Below are 13,447 nucleotides of genomic sequence, written 5' to 3' on the forward strand. Positions count from 1 at the left end.
CATCACAAACTTTATTCACATTAGTTTCAAATGTCACAGAGAAAAATATCAGGATGGAAGATGCAGGAGGAGTTTGCAATGTTTGGAAGGAAGTGCAGCTAAAAAGTGGAAGACTCAGGGAGAGGTTTTCTTCCCACTTAACACAAGATATGGAACCAGATCTGGGAGGTATTTGTGTCGGTGTAAACAGTAAAGCCTCCCTTATTTCCGCTATATTTTGCCTTGCACAAACATCTCTCTGGTTAAGGCTTTGCCACCTATCACAGCCCTTCTCTCATTCCCTATCTTCATCTCAATATTTGTTCTCGACCTGTTGCACGGGTGACATTTCCAGCTCTGAGGCAGAACTCCAGCTCTCACTCCACTGATTCTGGCAGAGATGAGCGTCTTCTGTTTTTCATCAAGAAACAACTCAGACTCATTGTAACAGTTTGCACGAGGTCAGTAAATCTGCATTCCCTGACCGGGAATTAAACCTGAACCACAGCAGTGAAAGCACTGAATCCTGACCACTAGACCACCAAGAAAGCTGCTCACAAGCCTCACAACGTGCCTTATCTATGCTACCTGGGCCTTTTATTTTTGTTTCAGACCTCTTTCACCAGAGACACGTTTCATAAGAACATTAGAAATAGGAGCAGGAGTCGGCCATTCGGCCCCTCAAGCCTGCCCCGCTATTCAATAAGATCATGGCTACTCTGCCCCAGGCCTCAACTCCTCTTTCCTGCCAGCTCCTCATAGCCCTCAATCCCCGATATTTCAAAAATCTATCTACGTCCTCTTTAAATACTCTCAGTGAGATACCCTCCACAACTCTCTTGGGTAGAGAATTCCAAACATTCACTACCCTCTGGGAGATGAAATTTCTTCGCATCTCAGTTTTAAATGAGTGCCCCTGATTCTGTAACTTTGTCCTCTAGTTGGAAGTTCCCCCATTAGTGGAAACATCTTCTCAACATCCACTCTGTCAACCTCCTCAGAATCTTGCACGTTTCAATAAGATCACCCCTCAGTCTTCTTCACTCTAACGAATAAAGTCTTCATCTGCTTCACAGTTCTTGATTAGTCAACCCCTTCATCCCAGGAATCAGCCTGGTGAATCTCTGTTGAACTGCCTGCAATGCCAATACATGCTCCCTTAAATCTGGGGACCAAAACTGTACACAGGACTCCAGGTGCGGCCTCACCAACACCCTGTACAGCTGTAATAAGACTTCCCGATTTTTAAACTCCAACCACGAGCAAAACAGGCCAAAATTCCATTTGCCTTCTTCATTACTTGCTGCACCTGCATGCCAAGTTTTTATGTTTCATGCATAGGAACACCCAGATCCCTCTGTGCTGCACTTTTTTGGAGTCTCCCTCCAGTTAAATAATATTCTGCCTTTCAATTCTTCCTAGCAATGTGTATGACCTCAAACTTTCCTACATTAAACTCCATCTGCCAACTTTTGCCCACTCACTCAACCTATCTATACCCCCTTGAAGATTCTTCAAGCCCTCATCACAACCTGACCTCCCACCTATTTTTGTATCGTCAGAAAATGTGGATACATTACACTCTGTCCCCTCCTCCATGTCATTAGTATAAATAGTAAATAATTGAGTCCCTGAGACTGATCCTCATGGCACTCCACTCGTTACGTCTTTCTAATCTGAAAATACCCGGCTCTCTGCCTTCTGTGTGTGAAATTGGGTTCTTCACATTGCAGGGTTTGTGTAGGGTAATAGGGATCACGGTCTCTCACACACGGAAAGTTTCCCCGCTACATTGCAGGGTTTGTGTTGGGTAACAGGGATCACGGTCTCTCACACACGGAAAGTTTCCCCGCTACATTGCAGGGTTTGTGTAGGGTAATAGGGATCACGGTCTCTCACACACGGAAAGTTTTCCCGCTCGAAAAGGGGTAGAAGCATTAACAGAATTCAGTGTGAGGAAAGATTGCATCGTTCCCGTTTATTGTTAAATAGTAACTGGATGCAACATTTCAAAACCATGTGACGTTTATACTTCTCCAGGTTTTGAGTAATATTCTGAAAAATGCATGGCTCGGAAAAAACAGAGAAAGATGTGGATGGAGTTGTTGCAAGATCGTTCGTACATGTGTGAGGTGTTGAATGAGCTGCTGATGTGCTGTGTCATCTGATGATTCTAATGTTAGATCAATTTCTCTGCCGCAGGGCTAAGGTTTTCAGCCGAATTGTACTTCCATAAAAAAAGGTTCGGAACTGTTATAAGACAGCACAGTTTATTATTCTAGGTCGTTCTGTAAGGAGCTGCGTGTAGTTTTTGTAGTCCAGTGATTATCACATTTGCTTTACATGGGGAAGATTCTCTGGTTCAAAACTCACTGCAAAGCAGTAGAACTGGCAACATTTGTGGAAACATTTCTTGCCGCCGTTGACAACCCAGATCTGTGTGACAATGAATGTTGATGGGAGGAAAAAACATTGGAAGCTTCGTCCCTGAGAACCACCAAACTTTCAGTTAGTCGAACACGCTGACCAATTGTGCTGTAGGGACTGATGCAACTTTCAGCGTTCTTTGCACAAGTGCAGTCGAGTCTCTTTGAACATCAGCACATCTTTCTCACCTTTTCAAACGTGTTCTGCTTTGTTGCTTTTTAAAAATTACTGCGACTGACTGAGTTACTTCAGACTTTGCTACATTTTTCTCCGTCTTACATCTTGTTGTCCAGTCACTTCTGATATATTATAAAAACAGAAATTCCTGGAAAAACTCAACAGGTCTCACAGACTCGGTGGAGAGGGAAACAGAGTTAACGTTTAGAGTCCGTGTGACTCTTCTTCAGAGATGAAGAGAAGTAGAAAGTGTTGGAATTTGTACTGTTTAAGCGGGGCGGGGAGGGGGCGGGGCGGGACAGGTAGAGCAGGTCATTCTGGATAGAAGGTCAGCGATACATGGGGGTTAAGGAGAGACTGACAAAGATGCCCTGGACACAAGACAAAGGGGATGTTAATGGTCGTGGTAAGGGCTGAAGAAGGTGCTGATAGTGGTATAAAGGTAAGAAAGCAGGATGGGTGAATAGCAGAACAAGGTTCAGCGCTCTGTTTAAAAACAACATGGAATGAGTAACAGATGGCCCTTTTGGAGGTGGGATGTGGGAGGGGGAGATAGTTGCGGAAAAAAAGATAGAAAAGGGGATAATAAAAGGGGGTGGGGTGAAATAATGTATAAATGAATGAAAAATAAGTCAATAAAATTCTTTTTTGTTAAGAGATTTTAAAAATGGTGAAAATGGAGGAGAGAGTTCATGATCTGAAACTGCTGAACTCAATATTCAGTCTGGAAGGCTGTAAAGTGCCTAATCGGATGATGAGGTGCTGTTCCTCCAGTTTGCGTTGAGCTTCACTGGAACATTGCAGCAGGCCAAGGACGGACATGTGGGCATGAGAGCAGGGTGGAGTGTTGAAATGGCAAATGACAGGGAGGTCTGGGTCATGCTTGCGGACAGACTGAAGATGTTCCACAAAGCGGTCACCCGTCTGCGTTTGGTCTCTCCAATGCAGGGGAGACCACATTGGGAGCAGTGAATGAAATGGACCAAATTGGAGGTGCAAATGAAGAGATGCTTCACCTGAAAGGAGTGTTTGGGCCCTTGGAAGGTGAGGAGAGAGGCCCCTAAAGGGCCATCTGTCATTGCTCTATGTTGTTCTTTCAAAGAATGCTGACCCTTGTTCTGTATTCACACATTCTGCTTTCTTACCTTTATGCAACTAGCAGCACCATTTTTAGCCCTTACCGCTACCATTAACACTCCCTTTGTATTGTGCCCATAGTATCTTTGTCAATTCCTCCTGACCTCCCCACCTGCTCCACCCAACTCCCTCGTAAACAGTATAAAAACAGTGAACACTTTTGCTTCTCTTTAGCTCTAAAGAAGATCACACGGACACGAGACGTTCACTCTGTTTCTCTCTCCACAGATGCTGTCAGATGCTGAGTTTTTCCAGCATTTTCAGTTTTTATTTCAGATTTCCAGCATCCGCAGTACTTTAAATTAAAAGCAACATGCTTCAAAAAGCAAACTTTTTCTTCTTAAATATTTTTTCTGCGGTTTTTCAGCTTTCCACATAACTCGGTATTCTCAGCTAAAGATTAATCACAGGCTCTAGCAAAGGTTGAATTCTCAACCCCTGGTTCATAAAACCAGCATGCCAACCACTGTGCTATTGAGCCACTGGCTAACTATACAACACTGGAAAGTCGACCATATTCAATAGACCAAGGTAGATGTGAAGTCCCAGGTGGGTGACATTTGATAGACCTGGAAATCTCTGAGAGGGAGAGCAGGAAGTTAAAAGATGTGACATGAAAGCGGAAGAATTTAATGTGTGTCATTTACTTACAGTGATGAATTTCTGCCGTGCGTTGCCTTGTCAGTTTCACAGGAGCCGCAAGGATGAGGTTGGTGGCACCTGGTTAAAATGAGGAATAATGAGAACTGTAGTCAGCAGGATTCAAGCCTACAGGGGGAGGCCCCAATGGATTTCAAATGCATCACTTTAGACATTGAGTTATGACCAACAGCTGCTCCAGAGCTCAAATGTGTTCTTATCAAATCAGAGATGGCTACAAAATAAGTCAATTGGCCCATCGTGTCTGTGCTGGCTCTCTGGAAGAGCAGCTCAACCAATTCCACACACCCGCCTTTCCCCCCACAACAATTTATATTTGTATTGCCTCTCCGTGTTTTTCCAAACAAAATAAAGGACCACAACCCACCCTATATTAAACTAGAATCTCCTCTTCAAAACAAAAACAGAATTACCTGGAAAAACTCAGCAGGTCTGGCAGCATCGGTGAAGAAGAAAAGAGTTGACGTTTCGAGTCCAACATGACCCTTCAACAGAACTGAAGTATAGTTAGGAGAGAGGTGAAATAGAAGCTGGTTTAAGGTGGGGGGCGGGGGGAGCGAGAAGTTGAGGGTGGGGTGGTTGTGGGGACAAGCAAGCAGTGATAGGAGCAGATAATCAAAAGATGTCACAGACAAAAGGATCAAAGAGGTGTTGAAGGTGGTGATATTATCTAAGAAAAGTGCTAATTAAGAATGGATGGCAGGACACTCAAGGTACAGACAGCTCTAGTGGGGATGGGGTGGAAAGACTAACAAGGTATTAGTTGCAGATTTAAAAATAATGGAAATAGGTGGGAAAAGAAGAATCTATATAAATTATTGAAAAAAAAGGGAGGGGGAAGAAACGGGGTGGGGGTGGGGATGGGGCGAGGGGGAGTTTAAGATCTAAAGTTGTTGAATTCAATATTCAGCCCGGAAGGCTGTAAAGTGCCTAGTCAGAAGATGAGGTGCTGTACCTCCAGTTTGCGTTGGGCTTCACTGGAACAATGCAGCAAGCCAAGGACAGACATGTGGGCAAGAGAGCAGGGTGGAGTGTTAAAATGGAAAGCGACAGGGAGGTTTGGGTCTTTCTTGCGGACAGACCGCAGGTGTTCTGCAAAGCGGTCGCCCAGTTTGCGTTTGGTCTCTCCAATGTAGAGGAGACCGCATTGGGAGCAACGAATGCAGTAGACTAAGTTAGGGGAAATGCAAGTGAAATGCTGCTTCACTTGAAAGGAGTGTTTGGGCCCTTGGACGGTGAGGAGAGAGGAAGTGAAGGGGCAGGTGTTGCATCTTCTGCGTGGGCATGGGAAGGTGCCATAGGTGGGGGTTGAGGAGTAGGGGGTGATGGAGGAGTGGACCAGGGTGTCCCGGAGGGAACGATCCCTACGGAATGCCGCCAGGGGGGGTGAAGGGAAGATGTGTTTGGTGGTGGCATCATGCTGGAGTTGGCGGAAATGGCGGAGGATGATCCTTTGCCTCCGTCTGGATTCTTACCTTCTCTTGATCTTTTCATTGAGAACTGTCGGCGTGACATTAGCCGTCTCAATTTCTCTGCTCCTCTCACCCATTCTAATCTGTCTCTCTCTGAACTTACTGCACTCCCCCACCCTCAACTTCTCTCTCCCCCCGCCCCCCACCTTAAACCAGCTTATATTTCACCTCTCTCCTAACTATACTTCAGTTCTGTTGAAGGGTCATGTTGGACTCGAAACGTCAAATCTTTTCTGCTCCACCGATGCTGCCAGACCTGCTGAGTTTTTCCAGGTAATTCTGTTTTTGTTTTGGATTTCCAGCATCCGCAGCAGCTTTTTGTTAGAATCTCCTCTTGTTCTCCAAAACGGAATTCCTAAAGTGCCCGAAAGTGGGGATGTGACTTAAACTACGGCAGCGCTGGGATTCGGATCCACTCCTCCAGAGGCTGGAAGAAACCCAAATCCAAATCTTCATGTCACTGGGTCAGGGAAACTGTGCATAGATTCTGAAGAAACTCCTTCTTCAAAAGTGAATTCGACAGTTACTTGAAATAGAGAAATTGAGGCTTATGGAAAGAGAGAAGAAAATATGGACTAATTGATTGTTCTTTAAAAAAGAAGCTGCGATGATCTAATGACTTTCCAACATGCTGTGCCATTTGATGATGACATTGTTGATCAGTCTGTCTCCAGCATTCCTAATGAGAACAGCCGAATTCCATTTCTTCAAAACAAGGGCCCAAAGTGCTGCTGTGGAACTGCATTGTAGTCAGGTGTACTAGACTTCTTGCGCGTCGAGTTTCTGTAGTGTAGTGGTTATCACGTTCGCCTTACACGCGAAAGGTCCCCGGTTCAAAACCGGGCAGAAACATTATTGAAACTTGTTCAATTAGGCGAAAAGGAAAGTTGCTTCGCTCCTGCTTGTTGTTGAATATGAGCTGAATGCAGAATCTCACAGCCGGATTGCACTTGCTCTTCGTCTTTTCACAAAGTGAACATTCAGCAAAATGAGGATATCCTTCAGCTGGCAGCGGGTGAGTGGAGAATATTCAAAATGAATGTTCAATAAAAAACATATCTGTTGGAACTCGCCGGGTCACAGGAGAGTTGGCGATTTCTGCCCTTTTTTGTCACTTAAGGACCCAATGACAACCCGGGTCTGTGTGACAATGAATGCTGCTCCAGCTAACAGCAATCGCTGTTGGCATTGGCTGAAGAAGTCGTTTGTGTTCGACATAAACTTGTCATTTTGTGGGAGAAAAGTGTCTATGGTGAAAGCGATGTGAAATGAAAATAAAAGGCAGAGATAGCATGGATAAGTCGGGCTGTGAAGTTGCAAGCCTGGGGGTCTACTGGTTAGGATTTGGCGCTTATAAATGTCATGCGAATTATTAAAATAAATGTGCATTACTTCCTGATTGAAACTGAAAACGTATATCAGCTCCGCCTGAATCAGTGGAGTGAGAGCTGGATTTTTGCATCAGAGCTGGAAATGTCACCCGTGCAACAGGCCACGAACAAATACAGAGGTGAAGATAGGAAATGAGAGAAGGGCTGTGATAGGCTGCAAATCACTGACTATCGAGATGGTGGTGCAAAGGAAAATGTGGAGGTAATAGGGGAGATTTCACTGTTTACACCGGTACAAATATCCCTCATATCTGGTTCTGAATTTCGTGCCAAATGGTAAAAAAATTCTCCCTGAATTTGCTCAGCCCCATGACGTAAAAGGAGCTGAACACAAGGGAAGAAGGTGGATTTTGCTGGAATGGGTTGTAAGATGACAGAATGACTGTGAATGCAGCAGCAGTGGGGATGGAAATGAAACAATTATAGAAAGTTACAGTACAGAAACAGGCCTTACGGCCCATCGTGCTGCTTTGAAAGAGCAGTTGTGATTGGTTGATCAGGAGTGATATTTGTCCCGGTTTGAGCAACAGGAAGAAAAATCTGTCCCATTCCCACCCACATTTTGCACACTCATCCCTTTAGTCAGTTTCTCTCTCAGGCCTTGAAACCTATCACAGTCCTTCCCTTTTGTCCTGTCACTCCCCTCTCTCCGTCTCTGGATTTGTTTTCCACCTGTTACATCTCTGGCTTTTCCAGCTCTGGTGAAAGATCATCCAGCTGGAAGATTAACTCTCTTTCTCACTCCACAGACGCTGCCAGATCTAGTTTCTTTTAATAAGGAATTCCTATTCACTGTGACAGTTCACACAGCGGGAAAGAAAAGGTTTTCTCCGTACGGGAATTAAACCTAGGCTGCGTCGGCGAAAGCATCAAATGCTCAGAATTAAATACTCTGACTTCCAGTGAAGCCGAGAACAGTTTTCATTCATAAACCAGCGGCTGTGATATTAACAAAGCGGGATAGAGAAAGACTCAGTTTGAGCGGTGATACTGCCGGAGGAATGGAGACCTGGGGGTCACCCATGAAAGCAACAATGTTTAAGAAGAGAATTTCACTGATCCCAGGTCGCGAACCCAACAGACCTGGCATTAAGAGCCTCAGACGCCGTCGACTGAACTCGCCAGGCATGTAAGAAGAGCGAAGTATTGCACGTCCCAACATCCATGGAGATCACTGCTGTTCCCGACCTCAAGCCTCAGCTTGTTCTGAATTTCAAATTGTAGAAGGTAATCGAGCGATAAAAGCCCCAAGGTTGCAATACATTCCTCTCAATCACCAATAACATCATTCACACCTTCCACTTCTTAGCTGTACCTCCTTCCAAACATTGCAAACCCCTCTTGAATCTTTCATTTTGATATTATTCTCTGTAAAATTTCAATATGAAGCTGCACAATCAATGTGAATAAAGTTTGTGATGGTGAAAATGTGTTCACCACTTCCGGGAAATGAACCACACTACATAGACAGAGGAACACACACAGACATATGCACCGAGAGTGACGGAGACCGAAGGGGAGACAAACACCCAGAAAACAAGGATGTCACCAACCTGGCCAATTATTTTTCCATTTCAGACTGCAAATTTAGTGAATGTTTGCAGATGAACGGAAAGTATAAAGCTGATAATTAATTCTGAAGGCAGTTTGCTAAAGTCAGGAGTGATTCGGGCTGTGTCACAGGAAGGGACGAATGACGATCAGGAGGAGGAGATTCAGCCCTTTGAACCTGTTCCGCCATTCAGCAAGATCATGGCTGATCTGATTGTGGCCTCGAGGCCGCTTTGCTGTCCTCTCCAAAAAATATTTGGAAAATAATGCCAGTTGGCAGGTGGGAATGTGGAGAAGGAACCAAAATAGAAATCTCAGTCTCCAGCTTTGTGAATCTTTAGAAACTCTTTGGGAACCGGAATCAGGGGAGAATGAAGAGTGAACTGTCCGACTGACCAGAGACAGTCAAGGCACCTTTCCCTTCTTTAAGATGCTGGAACATTGACTCTGATGTTATCAGTGAAATTAACTGATCTGAGACATTGAAAGGATTCTCGTTACTGCACATCAGGTATTCAAAACTAATATCAGCTTCGGGACAATCAGAATACTTGCTAACAGACAAGACAACGAAAGGCTCGAAGGGAGACGGCACCGGTTGTAGGAGAGCTGGTTCCCAGTGACATGGGTCTGCCTGCAATGGGTGGGATCAGACTGTTTCCATGTGTCCACAATGAATGTCCCACTCTTTAATTTGTAAGAGTAAAACTGATAGAGACAATTGTCATTCCGTTCGCAGGAATCTGAAGCTTTAACTCGCTGACACCCTGGCTTCAGATTTCATCGGTCCCTGTGGCACAATTGTTTAGCGCGTTCCGCTATTAACCTAAATTGTGGTGGTTCGAGACCACCCAGGAATGGAATTTTCACTGTTTTCTCCCTATCAGCATTAATTGCCACTCAGTTCCCGGTTATCATTGGGTACTTGAGCTGAATATGAAGACCCCCGAAACGTTTCTGACTCCACTGAGAAAACAATTAGACCTACCATACACCGATATCTAACCCATTGGAAATTTATGAAGTTATTGGATTCAAACAAACCCATCAATTATTCTCTCTTCCTCAGCTCCACTGTGAGTGACACAGGGAAAAGCAGCAAAGCAGCAATTATTCCGGCCCCGCTCTCTCCAGTCACCCGCTGCCGGCAGAAAGCAGCGACTGCAGCTTCAATCAGCGGGTTGCTGCCCATCCCTGGGACACAAGATACTCCAACCCGGGCCAAACCTCCCAATACACCGAGCACAGGCTCAGGAAAACACAGGTAGATTGTATCCCGGTCACTAAACCTCCAGGTAGCATTTACAAAATACCCGAGTGAGAGAGTCACAAATAAAAGTCACACCAACTTTCTAAATGTTTTCACGGTAAAATTCCTCTATTTTATTGAAATGCTGACTGTGAATCTGAAAATGAGCACCATGGGATTTGTGTTACCAAGTGACTTGCTTTCCATTGTTTATCCGTCAGGTTTGCAATTGAATTTGTGTTGGACATTGAAGCGAATTTGATTTCAAAATGAGGACACAAAGCAGTTAAGTATTAAATCCAGAAACAAATCCTGAGGAAAATCGATCACAATGTTTGGAAGGAAGTGCAGCTAAGAAGTGGAAGATGTGAATGATGTTATTGGTGATTGAGAGGAATGCATTGCAACCTTGGGGCATTTGTAGGTCGATTATATTCCACACCTTAAAATTCAGAACAAGCTGAGGTATCGGGTGGAAAGCAGCAGGTTTATCCACGTGTGTTGGCATATGGAGCCACTTTCTATATTCCCGGCTAGCTCAGTCGGTAGAGCATGCGACTCTGGATCGTGGATTCGAGCCACACGCTGGGCGCTATAATGTCTTAAAAATCCAAATAAGATTCGTGCGGCTTGGAAACGTTCATTCTGTGTCTCTCACCAGCTGTGAAGTTTTTCCAGCATTTCTATCGTTCGCAGTAATTAGCTTTTATCGTTTTACTTTTGCTGCTTGCTGCTTGAAATAAAAAAACACCAATTTCTGTGTCTCCTCTGAAACTTACAAGACAGACATTCACCATTGAAAGCAACTGACACACGTCAAATTCAATGCATGTCTTTCTGCTTCTATCTCTGCCTCGCCTCCAGCTCCCTCTGCCCGTCCGGCTCCCAAGTCAATTAGCCGCTTGATGCAGACACAGTCAAATAGTGGGAATGGATAAAATTCGTGGGTAAAAAGACACCTGGATCTTACCTTCCTGGTTCTCCCAGATACTGATTAAAGGAATGTGCCCAGTGCCGATTATCTCTCCCAGTTGTTCAGCTTTTTAATTGATTTTCACACTGGGTTTCAATGTGAAGAAAGCAGAGCTGTGATCAGCTTATATTGTTCAGCAGATGTACTGCAAGAAGGTACATAACAGGCTGATGATAACAGTGCTCTTTGGACGCGGTGAGCTCCAGTGAAGGATTGGCACCATTAATCTGTCGCTCAATTAGTCTCGTGACAAATCCCGTGCTGGAAATGACAAGAAAACTCGCTGAATTTGCTCCGTGTTTTGGTTTCAAAAGAGCTGAATACGAGGTAAGAAAGGACATCTCGCTGGAGTGGGTTATAAAATGGCAGAATGATCTGTGCTGTTGGGAAACCTAAAATTATGGAAAATTACAGAAAGAGGCCATTCGGACGGGCGTGCTGCTTTCAAAGAGCAGCTATGATTGGTTGATCCACCAGGAGTGATGTTTGTGTCAGTGCAAACGGCAGCCACAAAATTCGTACTTCTCCCACCCATATTTTGCCTCACACCAACATTTCTATATTCAGCGCTTTGCACCCCGATCTTCTCCTCCTCGTCCTTCATTCCCTTACCCCACTTGAACCAAGTGTGACGTTTTCCGGCTCGGAGGCGAAACTTAAACTCTCATTCCTCTGCTTCTGGTGGAGCTTTTAAACCTTTCCAATCAATGAAAAATCAACGCTCGTTCCAACAAATTCAATAACTCGACACTCCCTGACCCGGAAACGAACGCACGCTATGGTGGGGAGAGCGCTGAATTCTGACCACTCGACCACCAGGTAATATTTTTCGATTTGGTTTATCTACGCTGCTCTTGCCTATTGTTTTTCAGTTCAGATCTCTTTCACCACAAAATGGCCGGTTTAGGTTCAAGATAAACGACTTTGTCAGCCAATGAAAATATTGGTTGCTGTGAGCTGGAACATGAAATCGATAGTGAAGTGAAATAGCCCCACAAGCTGCACATGCGCAGCTTTCAATTTCCAAAACCCTCCACCCTATTCGCTGTTGGTCCAATGGAAGCGCCAATCCCGAGTCACTGGACATCAGGGAAACTACCAATAAGGCTTGAGATTTGGATTATGGAGGCAACTTTTGACATTTTTTTTTTCATTCCCGATCTCTTTCACAATTCTCTCCGGTAAATGGTCTGTTTAAGTTGAACACAAGCGACTTCTTCACCAATGAGAAGAACTATTGTCCCTGCTTCGCCTCCAGCTCCCTCTGTCCATCCAGCTCCCAGGTCAATCAGCAGCTTGATGCAGACACAGTCAGTTCGTGGGAATGGGTAAAACTCGAGGGTAAAGAGACACGAGGATCTCATCTTCCCGATTCTCCCATATACTGATTACAGGAATGTGCCCAGTGCCGATTATCCACAGTCACGCTCTCCTTCCAGTTGTTCAGCTTTGAAATTGATTTTCACATTGGATTTCAATGTGAAGAAAGCAGAGCTGTGATAAGCTTATATTGTTCAGCAGATGTACTGAAAGAAGGTACAAAACAGGTTGATGATAACAGTGCTCTTTGGACGCGGTGAGCTCCAGGGAAGGATTGGCACCATTAATGTGTCGCTCAATTAGTCTCGTGACAAATCTCGTGCTGGAAATGACAAGAAAACAAACTGAATTTGCTTCGTGTTTAGGTTCAAAAGAGCCGAATACAAGGTAAGAAATTACATCTCGCTCGAGTGGGTTTAAAATGGCAGAATGACCGGTGCTGGTGGGAAACATAAAATTATAGAAAGTTACAGCACAGAAAGAGGCCATTCGGCCGGGCTGCTTTCGGAAATGGAACAAACATTGAGCCAAGTTGGTGACATCCTTGCTTTCTGGTTGTGTCTCTCCTTAGGCCTTTGTCACTCTCGGTGTCTATTCCAGTGATTGTTTGATCCAAGTGTGATGTTTTCCAGCTCTGAGGGGGAACTCTCAGGAGGGTAGGAGGCAGAGAGTAGGGATAAGGGGGTCCTTCTCAGGATGGCGGCTGGTGACTAGTGGAGTTCCGCAGGGGTCAGTGTTGGGACCACAACTTTTCACTTTATACATTAATGATCTAGATGCAGGAACTGAGGGCATCCTGGCTAAGTTTGCAGATGATACAGAGATAGATGAAGGGACAGGTAGTATTGAGGAGGCGGGGAGGCTGCAGAAGGATTTGGACAGGTTAGGAGAATGGACAAAGAAGTGGCAGATGGAATACAACGTGGGGAAGTGTGAGGTCATGCACTTTGGTAGGGAGAATAGAGGCATAGACTATTCACTAAATGGGGAGAGAATTCAGAAATCTGGAGTACAAAGGGACTTGGGAGTCCTAGTCCAAGATTCTCTTAAGGTTAACTTGCAGGTTGAGTCGGTAGTAAGGAAGGCAAATGCAATGTTGGCATTTATTTTG

General features: G+C 44.8%; 1 non-coding gene across 1 annotated transcript; it reads left to right on the forward strand.

Moving 5' to 3' along the window:
• The first annotated feature begins 6,631 nt into the window (after positions 1 to 6,631).
• Positions 6,632 to 6,704, forward strand: trnav-uac (transfer RNA valine (anticodon UAC)). The gene has a single exon. It is a non-coding gene; the product is annotated as a tRNA-Val (tRNA).
• Positions 6,705 to 13,447: the final 6,743 nt, after the last annotated feature.

This window comes from Cetorhinus maximus, unplaced genomic scaffold (assembly GCF_964194155.1).
Source record: "Cetorhinus maximus unplaced genomic scaffold, sCetMax3.hap1.1 HAP1_SCAFFOLD_353, whole genome shotgun sequence".
Classification (NCBI taxonomy): domain Eukaryota; kingdom Metazoa; phylum Chordata; class Chondrichthyes; order Lamniformes; family Cetorhinidae; genus Cetorhinus; species Cetorhinus maximus.